Raw genomic sequence first — 17,262 nt, 5'->3', positions numbered from 1 at the left:
CCATAAAGCAAAAACCAATAGTAGATACTCAAAAGGTAAAGATTCTAAACATACCACCACAGAAAGTCATCAAACACAAAGGAAGAGAGCAGAGGAAAAGAAAGGAACAGAGAAATTACAAAACAAGAAGACAACAAGACGGAATAAGTATATACCTATCAACGAATGACTTAAATGCAAATAGAATAAATTCTCCAACCAAAAAACAGAGTGGTTGGATGGATACAAAATAAGACCCACCTACGCGTTGCCTCCAAGAGACCTGCTTCAGAAGTAAAGACACACACAAACTGAAAAGGAAGGGATGGAAAGAGATATTCAAAAGATACGCAAATAGAAATCAAAACAGAGCTGGAGTAGTTCTACATATTATGACACAAAATAGACTTTAAAGCGAAGACAAATAGGGCATCACGTAGTGATAAAGGGGATCAATCCAACAAGAGGACGTAACACTTGTGAATATTTATGCACCCAACAGAGAAGCATGTAAGAACGTGGAGCAAATATGAACAGACCTAAAGGGAGAAACAGACAGCAGTCTGCTGACAACAGTAGTCCTGATGAAGAATTCAGCGGACCAGATAGACCAGTCACAGGAAGAGCAGGACTAAAGAAACTGCAAGCTGCTAACCCTCCCAAGGTTTGGAAGTTTGTTGAAATTAATGTTCCTCTGGGAGAACTACAAAAATTCAGACCTGTTTGAATATTCCACTTTGTTCAGCCCCTGGATACAGTGCTGGGTGGCAGCATTGGCTGTACAGTCTGACATGCTCCTGGAGGGATTGGTTACTTAGTGGCCCAGGATGACGTGAAATCGTATCAGAGCAACGCATAGGTGGTTCTTACCGGACGTAGTGCAGATAAGCAAGTTGCAGCTTATTCTCATTGTCATGTCCCATTTTGAAACATGTGGCCTGGAAGGAGTCAACAAGGAAATCAAGATGGAATTGGATTGAATTTCTTCTAGAAATCTTGGTTGTGGAAACAGAGTTAGTGATGATAATGGAAAAGAAGAAAGATCCCCAGTCCTGGATGAAAGCTCTCCTTTCTAGATTCCTTACCAGTTGGGGAACAGGCAAATGACTTTACCCTGTAGAACTGGTGAAAACTAATTCTGTGACTTGTAACAACGGGACTTGATCTAATAATCTCTGCTCTTCTGCCAAAATGGGCCACGCAATTTGGATCCAAAATTGCAAAAAATGGAAAAGAATCATGAAAAGGCATCTGATAAATGTGGAAGGAAAGCTCCAAGCCATTTCCTTAGAAAACCTTTCCACTGAAAAGGATATTAGAACATAATACTTCACAGTGTAACAGCTTTTACTGAATAATGAGTAAAAAAATAAATAAAACACACACACACAAATAGACAGCAATACAATAGGAGTAGGGAACTTTAATACCCCACTTACATCAATGGATAGATCACCAAGACGGAAAAATCAATAATCAATCATCGGCCTTAAGCAGGTTGAAACAGAAGCACTTCACAGATCTATACAGAACATTTTATCCAAAAGCAACAAAACACACATTCTTCTCAAGTGCATGAGGAACATTCTCCAGGACAGATTATAGGTTAGGCCACAAAACCAGTGTTTAAATTTATGATTGAAATCACATATAGCATCTTTTCCAAGTACAACATTATAAAACTAGAAATCGATTACAATTAGAAAACTTGAAGATTCACAAATATGTATAGATTAAAAACATGTGACAGAGAAGCCAATGGGTCAAAAAACTCAAAGAGAAATTTAAAAACCTGTAGATAAATGAAAATACAACATAACAAAACTTACGGGATGCAACAAAGATAGTTTTAAGAGGGAAGTTCATAGCTTAAATAACTACTACAAGACAAGAAAAAAATCTCAAACAAAAAAACTAACTTGATACTCAAAGAACTACAAAAAGAACAAATGAAGCCCAAAGTTAGTAAAAAAAAAAAAAAAAAAAAAAGGAAGACCAAAGATCAGAGGGGAAATAAACAAAATAGAGATTAAAAAGACAATAGAAAAGATCAATGAAACAGCTGGTTCTTTTGAAAGATAAACAAAATTCATAAACCTTTAGTTAGGCTCACCAAGATCAAAAAAAAAGGAAGGACTCAAGAAAAATCAGAAATAAAAAAGAAATGTAACAACTGATGCCACAGAAATACAAAGGATCAAAAGAGACTAATGTGAACAATTACGTGCCAACAAATTGAACAACCTAGAGGAAATGGAAAAATGCCTAGAAATATACCACCTACCAAGACTGAATTACAGAGAAATAAAAAGTCTGAAGAGACCAATTACTAGTAAAGAGATTGAACTGGTAATCAAAAACTCCCAATAAACAAAGTCAGGACCAGACAGCTTCACTGGTAAGTTTCACCAAACATTCAAAGAAAAATTAATACCAATTCTTCTCAAACTTCCAAAAAAAAAAAGAAGAGGAGGAAACAGTTCCAAATTTCTTTTATGGGGCAGATTATCCTGATAGTAAAACCAAACAAGGATGCAAGAAAGTTACAGGCCAACATCCCTGATGAATATAGATGCAAAAATCCTCGGCAAAATATTAGCAAACGAGATTCAGCAATACATTAAAAGAATCACACACCATGATCAAGTGGGATTTATTCCAAGGATGCAAGGATTGTTCAACATTCACAGAGCAATCAGTGTGATACACCACATTAACAAAATAAAGGATAAAAAACATATGATTATCTTAATAGATGCAGAAAAGGCATTTGACAAAATTCAACATTCATGTATGATAAAAGCTCTCAACAAACTGGGTACAGAGGGAATGTCCCTCAACATGATAAATGCCATGAATGACAAGCCCACAGCTAATGTCATAGTTAATGATGAAAAGCTGAACTTTTCCTCTAAGATCAGGAACAAGGCAAGGATGCCCATTTTCACCATTTTTATTCAAAATAGGATTAAAATTCCTAGCTAGAGTAGTTAGGCAAGAAAAAGAAATAAAAGGCATTCAAATTGAAAAGGAAAAAATTTTTTAAAGACTATGAAAAGGCATATATATGTATACGTATGACTGAAACATTATTCTGTACATCAGAAACTGACACAACATTGCAGGTTGACTCTACTTCAATTAAAAAAAATTGAAAAAGAAGAAATAAAATAGTCACTATTTGCAGATGACACATTGTATATAGAAAGCTGTAAAGATTTCACCAAAAAAAAAAAAATCTATTAGAACCAACACATGAATTCAGTAAAGCTGCAGGTTACTAAATCAATGTATTAAAAAATCACTTCTATACACTAATAACAAACTATCAGAAGGGATAAAAAGAAACAATCTCATTACAATTGATCAAAAAGAATAAAATACTTAGGAATAGATGTAATCAAGGAGGTGAAAGACTTGTACACTGGAAACTGTAAGATGATGAAAGAAGTTGGAAAAGACACAAATATATTCAAAGATTATTCCACGTTCATGGATTAGAAGAAGTAATATTATTAAAAAGTCAGAACTGCCCAAAGCAATGTGTAGATTCAAAGCAATCCCAATCAAAATTCCAATACATTTTTTAGAGAATAGAATAAATCATCCTAAAATTTGTATGGAACCACAAAAGACCCTGAATAAGCAATCTTGAGAAAGAAAAACAAAGCCGGAGACACCATGCTTCCTGCTTTCTAACTATATTACAAAATTGTAATAATTAAAACAGTATGGTGTGGCATTAAAAACAGACACACAGATTAATGGAACAGAATAGAGAGCCCAGAAATAAACCCAGATATATAGTCAATGATTTGTGGCAAAAGAGGCAATACCATACAATAGAGAAAGAACAATCTCTTAAATAAATGGTGCGGGGTAAAATGAATAAAACTGGACCACAATCGCATACCTTATCCAAAAATCAACTCAAAACGGATTAAAGACTTAAACATAAGATCTGAAACCATAGAACTCCTTGAAGAAAACATAGTAGGCAAGCTCCTTGACATCGTTTTTGGAGAAGACTTTTTTGGATCTGACACCAAAAGCAAAAATAAATGGGATCACATCAAACTAAAAAGATTCAGCACAGCAAAGGAAACCAGTAAGAGAATGAAAAGACATCCTACCAAATGGGAGAAAATACTTGCAAATCATGTATCTAGTAGGGGGAATATCTGAAATACACAAAGAACCTGTATAACTCAATAGCAAAGCCCCCACCCCCACAACAATTCAGGTAAAAAATGGGCAGAGGATTTGAACAGACATTTTTCCATATAGTGAAAAGACATACAGATGCCCAACAGGTACACGAAAAAACGTTTAACGTCACTAATTATCACCTCACACTTATCAGAATGGCTGTATCAAAAAGACAGGAAATAAGTGTTGGTGAGGATGTGGAAAAAAGGAAACCCTTGCACACTGTTGGTGGGAGTGTAAAATGGTGCAGCCACTATGGAAAACCATACGGAGATTCCTCAAAAAATTAAAACTAGAACTACCATATGATCCAGCAACTCCACTTCTGGGCATTTATCCAAAGGAAAGGAAACAAACACACATAACATGAAGTAAGCCAGAAAGAGAAAGAAAAATACCATATGATATCACTCATATGTGACATCTAAAAAAAAAAGAAAAAGAAAAAATAAGACACTAATGAATTCATCTACAAAACAGAAACAGACTCACAGACGTAGTAAACAATCTTACGGTTATCAGGGAAACAGGGTTGGAAGGGATAAATATGGGAGTTTGAGATTTGCAAATGATAGCTACTATATATAAAAATAGATTAAAAAACAAATTTCTTCTGTGTAGCACAGGGAACTATATTCAATATTATGTAATAACCCTTAGTGAAAAAGAATATATGTGTATATATACACATGACTGGGATATTATGCTGTACACCAGAAATGGACACATTTTAATTGAGTATACTTCAATTAAAAAATACGTAAGATGAAGCACACTAAAACAAACAAACAAAAAGCCCAGAAGACCCACATAACAAAACAGCATAATTTTCCCTTTCTCTCCAATTACCATGAGGATAATTACTCTTCCTTCCCCAGGCTCTTCTATGATTCAGACAGACTCCTGACCCATCCTTATCACCTGTCCTTAGACAAGCCCAAATGAGTCAGCGGCCCAGAGTGAACACGATGTGAGATCACACAGAGACCCCACACACAGTAGTCATGTTGCACCAGTCTCGGAAAACGTCTCAGAGCACTCAGCTGCTGAGCAGAAGGCTCACACTCTGACAGAATTTGAGAAATAAGCTGCTGTTTTGTAGGAATTAGGAACCCTAATGAAGGAACCGTAATTCCTACATGATTCTTTCAGGAATCAGTGAATTATACAGACTTAGGGGTCTGTCCGGGGCGGGGGGGAATACTTTGAATTACAAAAGGCTTACATTCTTGAACAACTATACAATACCATATATAACAGTATACAATCACACACATATACAATGGTTATGTATGCAATGGATGTGTAATTTACATAATTGCACAGAAAATATACACCCTGTATATAGTATGAAATGACATCTTTATAGCAATTACACATATATCCTTTTTCTCTTTTTTCTCCTCATATCCTATCAGCACTGTATTAAAACTGCATACAATTATGGTTAGGAAAGAAAGTAGGTGAAAAATGACATTGCCTCCAGGCCCTAGGGGAGGGGCACTTTTAAATACAGAAGAGAATTAACTGCTCAATTTCAACAGCCTCCAAGTGCTGGTTCAGGTCCTCTGCGCTGCAGACACTAAAATGGGATTGAACATGCAAGACAATTATTGGGGAAAGAGCCTGTGAAGGATAAGGGAGAGAGTGAGGAGGTGGGCGTGCTTTCAAACTGCAATCTAGGGCCTGTTGCCAAAGGCAGAGAGAAGGAAGGCTTTTGTAGGAAGAGCATCAGTTTACAGTTCTGGGAAACTTTTGGGCAGGATGGTGGGGAGTCAAAGTGGCCTGTTAGAAGAGCTCTGCTCTGGGCAGGAATTGGTGGGCACACGTGCCCCAACGCGTGCAGCCCCCTGGCTGGGAGCAGCCCCAGAAGAGTGCGGCTTCAGCATTCACAGGGCAGCCTCTGGGGCTGCCAGTCAACCATGCTCCTGCTCTTGAAAGGTGAGGTGAGTGGGGTGCTTCATGGCCAATAAAGAGCCGCTTCTTAAACTTGTTCAGGAAGCAGGCTTCCAAGGTTCCCATGGGCCTCTCTTCCCGAGAGGAAGCTTAGGAAGACTGGTGGGATAAATTACAGCCCCGCTTGGTCGCAGGGACGGACCTGGTACTCTGTTCCTTACCTAAGTCTAAGTTCCCTTCACCTTCTATCTATCACCTCATAGGCCTTGGTGGCTCACTGGTGATGCGTCACAAACCTTTAGTTTCCAGGGACTGCATCTTTGGTGATCAGACCCTTCTGATGTTGGTCCATGTTACAATGAGGCAAGGAAGCACTCAGTTTCCACAAATACTCCTTCCTGCTCCCTCTGTGTGACAGCAGCCTTGAATCTTTCTGATGATTGGGGTCAACTTCCCTGCTAAGATGATGACCCCTCTCCTCAACTACTGTCTGTCAAGGCGAGTAGTTCACGGTGTCCTGGTGACGGAGCCTGGACCTGCAGGAATCAGAGTAGTGGGGATGGAAGCACCAAGACCCCTTTGAGTCGCCGATCATTTCTGGTTTTACCTATGTCAGTGCGAGCCCACCAAGAAACAGAAACAAGATGAGATTACATATGGGAGCTTTACTGGGGAAATACCTGCAAGGGATAAAGGCGGAGGAGGCAGACTAGGCAGGGAGAGACTTAAGACCACAAAGCAGGTCTGACACCTTTGAAAAAAGAGGATAATGGAAATGTTTTGTGCCTTGATATCCACTCATCAAAGCTGGCAGAATAATACACTTAAGAATGAGCATTTTACTGTACATAACTTATACCTCAATAAAAGTGTTTTTAAAATATGAGATCTAATTATAAAGAAATGAAACTACACAAATGGTAGAAGATAAATGGATGAATTCCTGTATAATCTGAGTATAGGGAAAGACGTCCTATTAATGACTCAAAATCCAGATGCCATAAAACAAGACTGATACATTTAACTACGTAAGTGTAAAAAACTTTGCGTAGGAAAATTAGACCAAAAGCAAGGTAAAAAGATAAGTACATTGGATGGAAATATTTGCAACGTTTGCACAATTAAAGGACTAATATCCATAATATATAAATTGCTTTTAAATAGAAGGGAAAGAGGCCAATTATTTTATAAAAGGACATGAACAGAAAAATCATCAAATGATAAAAAATGATCCTTAAATATGTGAAAAGATACTTAACTTCAGTCCTAATAAGAAAAATATTAATTAACAATTCCAAACCTTGGTCAAATCTATGGGCAAACAGGCCCTCTCAAACATTTCTGGTGGGAATGCAAAAAGGCTTAACTTGTATGAAGAGGAATTTGACAGTATCTAACAAAACTATGCGTGCATTTATATTTTGGATCCAACAATTTCCAGTACTGGGAATTTGCCCTGAAGTTATATACTCAGTGATTCAAAAACAGAAATGTACAAAGTTATTCTTATGTATACATGCACACGCGCGCACACGCGCGCACACACACATACACATATATAGGGAAATTCTATTTACAGTTACAAAATACTTGAAACTTTGTGAATGGCCAAACACAGGAGACATTTCTATTGTGGTTTATCGACACAATGCAATATTCTGCAGCTGTAAAAAGGTATGAGGAAGATCTCCTGATACGAAATGATTTCCAGATATACAGTCAAGTGAAAAAGTACAAAGTACTCTTCCAAGTACAAAGAACACATTACATACTACCTTCTCTTTGTAAGGAAAAAAAGAGAGACACAAGAAAATAGCCATGTTATCTGCTGTTTGGGGGGGGGGGGGGAATACAGAAAAAACAAAGTAATGAAATTGGTTAGCCTAAAAGGGAGAGGGGAAGAAGGAAGGATGGAAAGGATGTGGAAGGAAGGGACTTCTGTATCTTTTTGACTGCTGGAAGCGTGATAATGTTCCCTAAGTTCAAAAAATAAAATAGTGGTGGGGAGGGGAGTAAAACTAAAGACAAACAGAAATAAATAAGTCCCTTTGTATTCCAAGTGAGTAACATAACCACATTGAAGACCGTGGGGGGAGAACTAACCCAAGTGACTCTGAATGTACTACTCTGACTATTTGCCTTTAGGCTAAAGGCAAAAGAACTCAAAAAAGTCTTGAACTATTTCTAGTAAGTTTGTTTTTCATAGTGGTTTAGGATGCAAATCTAAAACTATTTTAAACAAATCGTAGGTCTGAGCAAATGAACAATATGAAAAATATGTTGAGGCTGTTGGGAGCCAGCGTTCTCACTATGGACGAAGGGAAATACAAATGTGGAGTGAGAAAAAACAAAACAAAACCCTGTGGGTAAAATCAAAAGTATCAAAGTCAAGTCATGGTTTCTAAAACATGTGTATTTTTAGAAATCATGAATCAAACATGTATAAACATATTTCCTCTAGCTCAATACACTGACAGAACCTAGGAACAATGACACCCCCAAAATTGGGAGCATACTTAGTACCCAGAAATTGGCTTCTAAATACCACTCTCCCCTAAAAGGAATTGTTACCGAGTCCAAACTCATCCTGCTCACCACACGACAGGCCAACAAATTGGGAGACAAGGTGTTCGGGCAAGAAATAGAGACTTTATTCGGAAAGCCGGCACACCGACAGGATGGCAGACTGATGTCTTGGAGAACCATCCTGCTCCAATCAGAATACAGGCTCCTTTTATACAAAAAAAAAAAAACCCAAAAAACAAAAATGGGGGGTGGGGGAGGTTGGTTGTTGCAAACCTGTTGGTGTATGAAGTCTTTGTTCCTGCAATGGTCCACATGGGCCAGGTCATGGTTCTCCTGCAAAACCTCCAACAAAACAAAGGCTACCCTCTATTCTGCAACTTGTTATCTTTATGTAAGTGCAGAAGTTTTAATATCCTTAAAGATCAGAGCCTTGAGAAAAGGCTCTCCTGTTTACCAGACAGGATAAAGGCAACATTCATTTACAAAAGGTGCAGAGCTAGCAAGAATGAACCCAGAAAAAAAGGGCACAGTGGTTAAAACTAAAGGAACAGATCCAATATAGAGTCAGATCTGTTCTCTTCTATTGCAGAATCAGGGCTCCTTGGAGAAGTAGATGATTCCAGGGCTGAGTTAAGGAAGGTACAAAATGAGACTGGATCATCTTGTTGTGCCAGAAAGTAAGGAAGTGCTCAAAACATGGTGGAAGCACATTAAAAGGACACAGGAACCAATTTGAAGTGACTTATCTCAAACACTTGAGCATCAAAACATATTAGAACAGTACTGGAATATAACTCCTGTAAGATAGGAGTCTGTGGGTCCATACTGATGAAATAGATGGATGGATGATGGGTAGCTGGATGGATGGATGGACAGACGGACAGGTAAGCAGGCAAACAGGCAAATGAGCGAGGAGGGGGTGCTCTTCCGTACAGCAGAATACCAACCGCTAAATGTGAAGGGAGTGAGAGCTGGAAAACCACCATTTTGCAACTATCTTAGTAAAGATTGGTTCATGCAAGGATCATCAATGGATTCTAAATACAGGGAAGATTCTAAATACAAGGTGGAAAGTTTGAGGAGGAACAGGATATCTGAGGATTTTAAAGTGCCTTCACAGATGTATTCATTGCAAGGGGTAAAATATTAATACAGTGGAGAAACCGGACAACACTGGCACCCGGACCTGGTGATGAATTACCATCGCCAGTGAGGGGCCAACAAGACATTATGTGCTGCAGAGGCAATAGCCTAAGACACACACTGTCTCACATAATATTCCAGCCAGACTTGACTATAAAGAGGAGGAAACGTCAGGCAACGCCAAGTTGAGAAACATCCTGGAACATAAATAGCCTGGTTTGTTTGTTTGTTTGTTTGTTTGTTTGTTTTTAAAGTCAATGTCTCGAAAGCTAAAGAAAGGCTGAACAAGTGTTCCAGATTAAAGCAGCCTAAAGAGGCTGGACAGCAACATGCAACATGTGACCCTGCACTGGGGAAGGAGAAAGTGCTGGATAGAAAAAAGCCCTGTGCGTAAAAACGTGCTATAAAGAGCACTCATAGGACAACGGACAAAGTTAGCATATGGACATAGACAGAAGCGCAGCGTGCAGCCTCCAGTTACGATTTCCTGAACTTGATACCTATGCTGTGGTCACGTAAAAGAACATCCTTATTCCAAAATACACAGGGAAGTCAGTCTTAAGGGAAAGGGATCAGAGGGTATGAGGATGTAACCTCTCAAATGACGCAGAGGGAAGAACATCTGAGTGTTTTCATGTGTCCCGGGGGTTGAGGAAAGGGTGGGCGGGTGGGGGAGAGAAAACAATGAAGCTGAAGTGGTGAAGTGTTAAGATTCCGGGAATTTGAGCGAAACACACACGGGATTTCTTGGTGCTACTTTTGTAACTTTTCTGCTAGTCTGAATATACTTTTTTATTAAAAAATAAAAGCAGTTTGAATCTATTCTTAGTATGATCTAAATTTTTTTTTAAATCCAGTAAGTATGCAACCAAGAGGAGAGAAAGGGGGAGGGGGAGGAGGAAGAGAAGGGGGGTACAAGACCCTCCCCCTCCTCCGCACCCCCAGACCTGTTTGCCGTGTGTGGTAGCGGGCTGGGGAAAAAGCAAAGGTGTCCGTTAGTTTGATTTCAGGACATCAAGGTTATTTTCTACAGAAAGAGAAAAGAAGTCAATTACGGAGTTCAAATGAATCATGCATGAATTTTTACAGAGCCCTTCGCGACTTGACAAATACAGGGTGCTGAGCGAGGGCTTTTTTGGTCTAGGCTGTGGAACCCCAAGGTTGTCCGACCTCGCCTCCCTGATACGAGCGCGTGCAAAAGGTGTGAGAAGGCCAGTGTGAAAGGAGGACGGAAACAACGATGTCCGACCAAGGATTTGCCATTTCTAGAATTTTGTGGACAGAGTTAGGACCCAGGTCCCGGCCAGTCTCAGGCAATGCTACGGAGCTCAGCTTCTCTGGGTCAGAGGAGCTGGCCATTTGCCTCACAGCTTCAGTTCTCGATTACTCCATGGGTTGCACAATCCTTCTCTGTCTCCTGGCACCCCACTGCTCCCAGGGACGGTGACATTCTTCCTGAAGTAATGCATCAACCCCACCTGGATGGCAGGCTCAGGGGTCAGAGCTGTCCCTTCCATGTGCTCAGTGTTGTGGCTGCTCTCCAGGTTCCCAGAATTGCGTGGGGAGGCTGGGATTCCTGGGCTACGGGGAGACCACCGGGGTGCAGGGTGGCCAAGAGCCACACTGCTTGGTGGGCTGGGGTGCCAGCCCTCAGACAGATCTTCTGCTTCCAGGTTCAGTGGCTTTGACCTCAAGGGCCCCTGTTAGCCTTTGCAACCTCTGTCACTATTTTTTGGAGCATCTACTTATGTTTTTACAGAAGCAAGGATGAGGGTACTTTGCAGTACTTTCCCATGTTCCCCATCAATAACTCTTTCCTCCTTTTTGGCTTCCCCTACCCACCCCTGAAACTTCTCATTTTTCTCCACCACTTCTACACAAAGATCTAACATTTCTATAGTAATAGCAAGACACTGGAAATAACCTAAATACCTGTACTGGAGGAAGAAGGTAATAAACTAGGCTACATCATTATTAAACAACTTAAAATAATTACTAGGAGAGCCACTGAGACACATAGGATAGTGTACATGATGGTGATTAGAACATAAAGCCAGACTACAGGCAGAAAAAACACAGCTTACAGATTTCGACGCGTACTATACTCATGAGAATGCAAATCGTGTGTCTGGGTGAGGTCTGGAAGAGAACCTGAAAAAGTGAGAATCATTCCCTTTTGATATTAATATTTACTTGACATGTGCTAGGCCTTGTCCTAAAGGCTTTAGAAACAGACTTAATTCTCTCAAAACCTCATAACAAGGTAGGTACTAGCATTTCCCCTGTTTTGTGAATGAGGACACAAATAGGTTAAGTTGTTGAAGGTTACGTAGCTGCTTAGCGGTAGAATTAGGACTTGACCCCATGCAGTCTGGGTCCAAATTTCCCTGATTCTTCTCCACTACTCTTACACAGTTGACCCTTGAACAATGTGGGCGTTCAGAGTACTGGCTGCCTTCATGGTTGAAAATTTGAGGATAACTTCAACTTCCCCAAAAGTTAACTAGTAATAGCCTCCTGTTGACCCAGAAGCTTAGCCAGTAACATACACAGTCGATTAACACATATCCTGTACATTATATGTATGATATACTTTTATGTATTCTTTTTTTTTTTTCAGTCGAGGGGCAAGGAATAGTGACTTTATTTGGAAACCCAGCAGATCGAGAAAACGGTGGACCAGTATCCTAAAGAATCATCTTCCCTGAGTTAGAATGATATACTGTATTCTTACAATCAACTAAGTGAGAAAAAAAGAAAATGTTACTAAGAAAATCATAAGGAAGAGAAAATACGTTTAGGGTACCGTATTTATCCATCTTGTAAGTTTCCATCGTCTGTTTGTAGGATGAACCGTCTGTCAGCACCTTCATCAACATTGCTTCCTATGATACAAATTACTACAGATGTCATGTATTCCCAACACTAGTCATCAAAAGTGTAAAGATAACATGAAAAAGAAATTCATATGTATGTACAGGTATGATTCGCGCACTGATAACACAGCAGCAGCAATAGGACTGCTTTAGAGCAGCCTCGTATTATCAGTATAATCGCTTCAACAGCCTAGCCTATATCATTACCAAAGCTTTTATGGCCTAAGTATCGCAGTCAGAGTCTTAAAACAGTATTGGAAACATTATTACCTTTTTTTTTTAAAACCACTTACCTGTGAAGACAGGCTGACGACGGGCTATTTCTCCAATAGGCTATTTTCCAGCGAGGGAAAGAGAAAAGCTATACTGCTCATCTGCTAGCGTTTTCAAGTTGTAGCAAACTTCCTCAAAAGCTTCCCAATATATTGACTGAAAAAATTTAAGTGGACCCACGCAGTTCAAGCCTATGTTTTTGAAAGGTCAACTAAGGAACGCTGTATAAAGTTCCCTTACACTACTCTAATCTTGCAAGTTAAGAAACTGGAGACAAGTTCCTCTTTCGTTTTCGTTTTTTCGCTCGCAGTCTATCTTTTTCTTCCCCCCTTAGTTTTTTTGCGGGGCAGGAGGAGGCAGTTAGGTTTATTTATTTATTTCTGAGGTAGTCCAGGGGATTGAGCCCAGGACCTCGTGCATGCTAAGCATGCACTCTACCACTAAGCAATACTCTCCCGTTATTTTATTTTTTTTCTCATAGGCTATCTTGCAAGTTAAGAAACTGCAGATAAGTTCCTATTTTTTTTTTCTCTCACTATGACCCTTATTCTTTATGACCTAAAAATTTAAAACAAAACCACTAAAATCAACAAGACCATTTGGTCATGTTACATAAATATGTCATGTGTATAACTCTAAGATCAGATCCATTTTATTCGTGAGTTTTTGGTAGGCAATGTTTTCTAATGACCGCAAGAGAAATATTTTCATGTCATGTCAATTGAGAAAAGGCTAGACATTTAGCTTCATCTGCGAGAACGTAGAATGCGATTATTTGGGATGTGATATATTGACGAGCAATCTCAATAGATGTAGCCCAAATCAGTAACTCAAATAAACACTGTCTTGTTGTTATGTTCTAATTCAAGAATATATTTACAATATAAGATAAGACGCGGTAAACCTCCTAGAAGGAAACATAGGCAAAACATTCCCTGACATAAATTGTAGCAGTGTTCTCCTAGGGCAGTCTACCCGAGCAACAGAAATAAAAGCAAATATAAACAAATGGGACCTAATTGCTGATAAGGTTCTGCACATCAAAGGAAACCATAAGCAAAACAAAACAACAACCTACAGAATAGGAAAAAATATTTCCAAATGATGCAACTGACAAAGGCTTAATTTCCAGAATATATAAACAGCTCATACAACTTAATAACAAAAAGAAAACCCAACCCAAAAATGGGTAGAAGACCTAAACAAGCAATTCTCCAATGAAGACATACAAATGGCCAATAGGCACATGAAAAAATGCTCAATATCACTAATTATCAGAGAAATGCAAATCAAAACTACAATGAGGTATCACCTCACATCAGACCATCATTCCAAAGTCCATGAATGATAAATGCCAGAGAGGGTGTGGAGAAAAGGGAACCCTCCTACACTGCTGGTGGGAATGTAGTTTGGTGCAGCCATTACGGAAAATGGTATGGAGATTCCTCAAAAAACTAAAAATACACTTACCATATGATCCAGTAATCCCACTTCTGCGTATATATCTGGAGGGAACTCTATTTGAAAAGATATGTGCACCCCAGTGTTCAGAGCAGCACTATTTACAATACCCAAGGCACGGAAGCAACCTAAATGTCCATCAGCAGATGACTAGATAAAGAAGGTGTGGTTTATTTATACAGTGGAATACTACTCAGCCATAAAAGAGAATAAAATTATTCCATTTGCAGAAACATGGATGGACGTAGAGATTGTCATTCTAAGTGAAGTAAGCCAGAAAAAGAAGGAGAAATACCATATGATATCACTCATATGTGGAATCTAAAAAAGTGAAAAGAAAATAAGGACACCATGAACTCATCTACAAAACAGAAGCAGACTCGCAGACATAGTAAACAATCTTATGGTTACCCGGGAAAGGGGGTGGGAAGGGATAAATTTGGGAGTTTGAGATTTACAAATGTTAGCCACTATATATAAAAATAGATTTAAAAAAAATTTCTTCTGCATAGCACAGGGAACTATGTTCAATATCTTGTAATAACCTTTAATGAAAAAGAATATGAAAACAAATATGTATGTATATGAATGACTGGGACATTGTGCTGTACACCAGAAATTCACACATTGTAACTGACTGTACTTCAATTTTAAAAAAAAGAATATATTTACAGATAAGATGATATAACATCTAGGAATACTTCAAATTAATAGTGAATGGAGGTATGAATAGGGCACGGCTGGCCATTAGGTTAATAAATATTGAAGCTGCGTGATGGGTTCATGGAGGTTCATTTTACTATTGTGTCCACTTTTGTGTATGCTCAAAATCCTTCATAGTAAAGGTTTTCTTGAAGTATACTTACTATGAAAAAATGATGGCATCCAATGTTATTGATACAATACTACTATTGATACAGAACTATTTCTTGGGAATTTACAATTATACGTAGCAAAGGATAAAATAGTAATGAACAATTCTGATTTTTTAAGGGAGTTGCATTTTTTAAAATCCAAAATGTAGCTTATGCTGAGTGAAATTTTAGTAATACAGGTTTGAATTGTCAAAGAACAAGTTTCAAAAAGTTTAAAACATAACAAATTAATGGTGAGCATAAGTCAAAGACATACTTAACTCATTAATATGGGAATTAGCAGGATCTTAGAGCTGGTTTCAAGGAGGCTAGGATTACTAAATACATAATTAATGGGGGAAAGAATGTCAAAATAAGCCTTCTGGTTAATGCTGCACAAGATAAATCCACCGTAAACTTTCAGGTTATCTTTCCTATAGACAAAACCAGTTGCATCAATTAAGGACAAAAATCCACAAATTAACAGTAGTTTTGTGCAACCTGGGCCTAATCAATAGTAAATAATAGTCTAAAATCACATCTCTTAGAATTAGATGCCTTAGCAGGTGTGTTAGACAATGCTTCGGTATCTCCTATGATTTTGAAAGGGCATGCAGCAGTCTTATTGCCTCATTTCTCAGTTTTAGATAGTTTTTCTAGTTATTTAAAATTGAACTATAGTTGATTTACAATGTTGTATTGGTTTCTGGTGTAAGCATAGTGATTCAGTTACATATGTATATATTCTTTTTCATTATAGCTTATTACAAGATATTTAATATAGATCCCTGTGCTATACAGTAGGACCTTGTTGTTTATCTTTCTTATATTCAGTAATTTGTATTAGATAGCTTTTGTTAATAAGATCTCAACCCCTCAAGAACCATGAAGCATTAAAATTCTTTGCAAAGCCTCAACCAGAAAATTATGGACTGGATTCTACATGTTGTCATATCACTTCGAGTTCAGTTCATTTACTAAATGTCTCCTTTGTGCCCTAGTTTCTATTCCAGGTTCCGGGTTGCCAGAATAAAGACAGCCCTTCCCTTACCAGTCTGGAGAGGCGAGAACACAGACCTGCCCGCATTCCACCCGCAGGGTTCCGGTTTGCACCTCAGTTGACGTTTTCAGTCTCAGGACGCATAATCCCTGCCTGACCTCCCTCACAGGTTTCTTCTCTTGCTCATTTATGTCCGAGTATATGAAAACACTTTGTAACAATAATGGCACAATAGCACCAGCTGGCTTCATCATTGTTATTACTCATTAGTCTTGGCCTAGAGTCTAGAAGTATGTTTATCTCCACTACAAATACAGGGATGGGTCTTCGGGGCTCCCCTCTTCTGGGGTCTTACCTCAGCTGCAGAATTTGGTGAACAGATCTATACTTTTTATGCAGAACCCCGGTTCCCCAGGCTGCACTAGACTTGAGGTAAAAGCGAACATTTCAGACGTCTTTCTCTGGCTCCAATCCCCACAGACTTCGTGGACCAAGACCACCACCCTTTGTCCTTTAAAGTCACCCCCGAGAGTGTCTCCCATGTTCACTGAGATGCCAGGTTCTCCTTCCCTCAACTGCTCTTCTGAACCATCCCCTGGCTGAAGAGCCACCTGCAAGAAGCTCACAGCTTCCTCTGAAGCTGGTGTCAGCTGTGAATGGCCTGTTGCCCATGCCAAGACGCTGTCACCCACTGCCCCTAAAGTCACTTGTGCCTTTGAAGTCATACATACCCTGGTGGTGCTGAGCTGAGCCTATGCTGAGCCAGCGCTGCCAGGGGACCCTGTGGGTGAGTGATGCCTGAAGCTAGAACGTCCAGTGTTCCACCAAGGCAACTCATTTTAGCCACTGCTGGCAAAGGGAGTGGTATCAGCGCTGGCACCATCTCTTATCGGCACCCAGAACCGGCTACATCATTTGCTGGGCCCGGTGCAAAACATACCATATGGAGCCCTGTGCCAAAAAATTATTAAGAATTTCAAGATAGTGACAGAGAGCATTAAAATAACCACAGGGCCCCGGGGGGTGGCACAGGTCACATGCCCAC

At 39.2% G+C, this 17,262-nt stretch overlaps 1 protein-coding gene across 3 annotated transcripts in view; it reads right to left on the bottom strand.

Annotated features, from left to right (window-relative positions):
• GCNT3 (glucosaminyl (N-acetyl) transferase 3, mucin type) overlaps positions 1-17,262 on the bottom strand; it is a 53,028-nt gene that overhangs the window by 21,858 nt on the left and 13,908 nt on the right. The window contains exons 1-2 of one of the 3 annotated variants that reach the window (XM_074366218.1): positions 12,923-13,112; positions 12,560-12,638 (exon numbers count right to left, since the gene is read on the bottom strand). The exons of 1 other annotated variant lie outside the window; for it this stretch is intronic. The gene's annotated coding sequence lies outside the window, so the exon portion shown is untranslated. Of the gene's footprint in view, positions 1-12,559; positions 12,639-12,922; positions 13,113-17,262 lie in introns of those variants that run through there. One more of the 3 variants, XM_074366219.1, reaches the window with a different exon arrangement.

This window comes from Camelus bactrianus, chromosome 6, assembly GCF_048773025.1.
Source record: "Camelus bactrianus isolate YW-2024 breed Bactrian camel chromosome 6, ASM4877302v1, whole genome shotgun sequence".
NCBI classification, from domain to species: domain Eukaryota; kingdom Metazoa; phylum Chordata; class Mammalia; order Artiodactyla; family Camelidae; genus Camelus; species Camelus bactrianus.
Note: the sequence above shows the minus strand (reverse complement) of the source record. Positions and strands in the feature narration are given on the sequence as shown.